The following is a 5303-nucleotide window of genomic DNA, read 5'->3' on the forward strand; positions in this document are numbered from 1 at the left end:
CTGATGGTAAAATTCCCATCCGACAGCGCTAGTGGCCGAAGGCGCAGTTCCGAGGGCCAGGTAGCAGGGGAGGCGCGGAGATCAGGCAGCATGTACAGCACAAGCAGGGGAACACTCTCTAAGGCCTTTGACAGCTTTCTGGCTCCCCAGCAAGACTGTGTCACCGCTCCCCAGTCAAGGCTGAGTCGGCGGGAGCACTGTAAAAGGATGGTGAGGGAGTACGTAGCCGATCGCACGACCGTCCTCCGTGACGCCTCTGCCCCCTACAACTACTGGGTGTCGAAGCTGGACACGTGGCCTGAACTCGCGCTGTATGCCCTGGAGGTGCTTGCTTGTCCTGCGGCTAGCGTCTTGTCAGAGAGGGTGTTTAGTGCGGCTGGGGGAATCATCACAGATAAGCGTGCCCGCCTGTCAACCGACAGTGCCGACAGGCTTACACTCATCAAGATGAACAAAGCCTGGATTTCTCCAGACTTCTCTTCTCCACCAGCGGACAGCAGCGATACCTAAACAATACGTAGGCTGCACCCGCGGATGGAAGCATTGTTCTCTATCACCATCAAAAACGTGGACCTTTTAGCTTCATCAATCTGTGTATTATATTCATCCTCCTCCTCCTGAAACCTGACGTAATCACGCCGAATGGGCAATTTTTCTTAGGCCCACAAGGCTCAGTCATATAATTTTTGTAAACAATTTTTATACGTTTCAATGCTCATTAAAGCGTTGAAACTTTCACCTGAACCAATTTTTATTTTAACTGGGCTGCCTCCAGGCCTAGTTACAAATTAAGCCACATTAACCAAAGCGATTAATGGGTTTCACCTGCCCTCTTGGTTGGGCATGGGCAATTTTTCGGACGTACATTAGTACTGTTGGTACACCAATTTTTTTGGGGCCCTCGCCTACAGTGTAATCCAATTAATTTTTTGCCCACCTGCATAAAAGCTGACGTTACATCAGCTGTGTTGGGCACTGCAATGGGATATATTTATGTACCGCCGGTGGGTTCCAGGGAGCCACCCATGCCGTGGGTCCACACGGAGTTGTAACTACATGTGTCCACTTCTAAAGAGCCCCAGTCTGACTGGGGCATGCAGTGTGGGCCGAAGCCCACTTGCATTAAACATGACATTACCTCAGCTGTGTTGGGCACTGCAATGGGATATATTTATGTACCGCCGGTGGCTTCCTGGCACCCACCCATGCTGTGGGTCCACACGGAGTTGTAACTGCATGTGTCCACTTCTAAAGAACCCCAGTCTGACTGGGGCATGCAGTGTGGGCCGAAGCCCACCTGCATTTAATTGGACGTTACCTCAGCTGTGATGGGCACTGCAATGGGATACATTTATGTACAGCCGGTGGGTTCCAGGGAGCCACCCATGCTGTGGGTGCACACGGAATTCCCATTGCGGAGTTGTACCTGCCTGTGACTATTTATAAAAAACTGCGGTCTGACTGGGGCATGCAGACACCTTGACAGAATGAATAGTGTGTGGCACATAGGTTCCCCATTGCTATGCCCATGTGTGCAGCTCCTGATGGCGGTGGCACAGGATTCTATTTCTCATTGCTTCTGTACAGCATTGTGGGCTATCGCCCCGCCCCTTTTAAAGAGGGTCGCTGCCTAGCCGTGCCAACCCTCTGCAGTGTGTGCCTGCGGTTCCTCCTCATGGCAGACGCACTTATAAATAGACATGAGGGTGGTGTGGCTATGAGGCCAGCGTGTGGCATGAGTGCAGCTGAAGGCTGCGCAGGGACACTTTGGTGTGCCCTGTGGACACTGGGTCGTGCGCAGGGGGGGGGGGGGGGTTGGGCAGCATGTTACCCAGGAGAAGTGGCAGCGGAGTCTCATGCAGGCAGTGATTGTGCTTTGTTGGAGGTAGTGTGGTGCTTAGCTAAGGTATGCATTGCTAATGAGGGCTTTTCAGAAGTAAAAGTTGTTTGGGGGGGGGGGGGGCACTCTTGCCGCTATTGTGGCTTAATAGTGGGACCTGGGAACTTGAGATGCAGCCCAACATGTAGCCCCTCGCCTGCCCTATCCGTTGCTGTGTCGTTCCCATCACTTTCTTGAATTGCCCCGATTTTCACAAATGGAAACCTTAGCAAGCATCGGCGATATACAAAAATGCTCAAGTCGCCCATTGACTTCAATGGGGTTCGTTACTCGAAACGAACCCTCGAGCATCGCGATAATTTCGTCCCGAGTAACGAGCACCCGAGCATTTTGGTGCTCGCTCATCTCTAATTATCGCTCAAAAGCAATTTTTTTTAAACGATAATTGTTGCATGTAAATGTGCCTATCTTTCACTTTTCTGCCGAACTATGGATTTTGGTGATGAAATCCATTGTTTGGCAGAACAGCTGATAAGGACCACACAATGTGTTCTGCGTTCGTTTTCCCATGCTTTTTCTGTTGTTCCCCACCTTTACAGTGAGCAAAAGGACGGTTTCCTTTCCCAAGGGAGTCTCTGAAGCGCTCCCCTTCCCAGGATACTCTTGCTTTAATACTATACTTCTAGGCTTGAAATTGATTTAATTGCTATACCAAAATCAAAAATTAGACAGTAGTGTCCCTCATCTTTCAACCCCCGCATTAAGTGATGGAAAACCTTCAAATATTATAAACGTTGCTCATGTGATTCTTCCTCCAGGAGACTCATTTCTCATGTTCCTCTGAACTGACTTTTACCAAAATGATCCAACATAATTTCTGGCTTCTGTGCAGAAGGAAAGTGGTGTGTGAGAATATATAAATTTCCAGGTGCACGTCTTTTTCCTTACAGATGCATCGGACTCAAGAGGGTAGGTTCATAGTAACTTTAGGTTTATTAAATTGATCCCTGGTTACCTTTTATTAATTTATATGCTCCTAACTCTAGGCAGCGTCACTTTTTGCAGAATTTCTTGTGCACATGGCTTTTGTGGTTTGAGGGCCCAGTGCTAGGGGGGAGGACTCTAACTCAGCTTTGGAAATCACTTAACAAATCCAATTCTGATGTCTACACTGGCTCTTCTTTACTAAATTCGGACATTTCTTTGATTTTGTAGATATATGGTGGAATAGTCACCCCATACTATTTGGGAGCACATAACGTATACATAAGAACTGCTCAGGCCTTTACTCGCACCAGGTTAATTCCTAAACTAGGTCAAGCAAAGATTCTTATATGCCTGTGGTCTGACCATTCCCAATACTTGATCTCATGTGCAGATTTTGTGAATTATACCTCTACAAGACATTGCCCCTTGAAGGAGGTCCTTCTTACCAGGAATTATACACAGAGCTCTCCATGCCATGGAGCATTTCTTTTTGCACTGCTGTCCTACGGATACTGAGCTATCTCTCATTGCTTAAGTTGCTGGAGCAGGACCTTATGACTTTTTCACCCTATAATGTACCGTATTTTTCGCCTTATAAGACGCACCCCCGTTTTAGAGCGGGAAAATAGGGGAAAAAAAATCAGTACTCACCTCCCCTGGCGTTCTGCGGCGCTGCTGCAGGCTGTCGCTCCCTCCTGGTCCCCGGCAGAGCATTGCTTTCTGGACGCAGGGCTTGAAATCCCCACCTCCAAAAAGCTAATACTGTGATTGGCTGAAGGCGCACGTGTGTTAGCCAATCACAGCCATTCAATGATGTCATTGAATGGCTGTGATTGGCTGACGCTGTGTGTTAGTGAATCACAGTATTAGCTTTCTGGAGGAGGGGATTTCAAGCCCTGCGTCCAGAAAGCAATGCTCTGCCAGGGACCAGGAGGGAGCGACCGCCTGCAGCAGCGCCGCAGAACGCCGGGGGAGGCGAGTACTGTTTTTTGTTGTTTTTTTTGACAGGAGGAGAGAAATCTTCTAACTGATCACACATTTGTTCACGCGATCGCGAATTTAACGCGCAATCGCGCCAAATAACTCGCGTCCGCGCGTTAAATTTGCGATCACGCTAAAAATAGCGATCGGAATGAATTTTCGCCACATTCGCTTTATAAGACGCGCCCCCCCCCCCCCCCCCGCTTTGGAGGCGGAAAAAGTGCGTCTTATAAAGCTAAAAATACGGTAATACTTATTTTGTCCTCTACGTATTGACCATCTTGAAATGTCTTCAACTAAGCTTTTATTTATCTGGGCCAATGAGCTTGGGCCCAGTCAGTAATCTGATTATACATGCGCCCTGGGCGTCCCTACCTTTCTGACGTACTATTATGCAGCTGACCTGGCACAACTATGATATTCTCCCATCACTAGGGGCCTCTATGGGTAAATATTGAGTCACTTGCGGTTCTTCCCTCTTGAACAAGTTTTTTTGGTGTGGATCCAGGAACAGACCTGCAAATACGTGTCTGATCCTGTCCTTTTCTTTAATAGTGTTGGACAGATTGTCTAGGAGACAGGTACAGTGCATGGAGACAAGTCATATGTTTAATCTGGCAATCCTGCTTTTCCTCTAGCGCGGTGATGGCAAACTTTTTTAGAGATAGTTTGTCCAAACTGCAACCCAAAACCCACTTATTTATTGCAAAGTGCTACGGCGCTTATTGTGACATGATTTTTGCCTTTGTCATAAAATGAACAGGGACCAATACCCTGTGTTTTTGTTTTGTCTAGCTGGAGCACCATTGGTACAGATTGACTGGAAATCAGCTGCATACTTGCAGCTGATTTCATACTATGTGGTGGTTCCCCTCACCTCTGCCATAGGCTTTCCACTGTGAATGGTCCCCAACTTCTGGTGGCCTCCCCAGACTAGCATCACTTCACCAGGTCTCTGGGAACCAAAAGCTGGGGAGCACTGCCAGCGGGAGGCCTACAACGTTGGTGAGGAGGAATGCTGCGTAGTATAACAGGTGGACGGTGACAGTGATGTCATTCACTGAATGGCTGTGATTGGTTTATCCAGTGCTAGCTGTTATTGGCCAGCGCTCAATCCAATCATAGCGCTTCCTTAAAGCACTGACTGTGAGGGATTCCAAAACCAAACCAGAGAAGACTAAAGCAACTTGCCCCACCACCGAGGGGCCACAGACGCCGATTGAGCGGTGTGTATTGCGTGTTTTGTTTTTTTTTTTAACCTCACCCGAGTATAAGCAGATAGGAATTTTTCAGCACTTTTTTTTGTGCTGAAAAACTCTGCTTATACTAGAGTATATACGGTACTTAAATGCAGCAACAGTCATGTTTACATATCACTTGAAACTAGCTATAGGCCACTGTATAAAGAGTTCTGCTATTGTGTATGGGACAGCTTCAGTGTACAAGGCAAGTATATGGAAAAAGTACATAACAAATATCACAATGTAAAATCAAA

This window comes from Eleutherodactylus coqui, chromosome 5, assembly GCF_035609145.1.
Source record: "Eleutherodactylus coqui strain aEleCoq1 chromosome 5, aEleCoq1.hap1, whole genome shotgun sequence".
Classification (NCBI taxonomy): domain Eukaryota; kingdom Metazoa; phylum Chordata; class Amphibia; order Anura; family Eleutherodactylidae; genus Eleutherodactylus; species Eleutherodactylus coqui.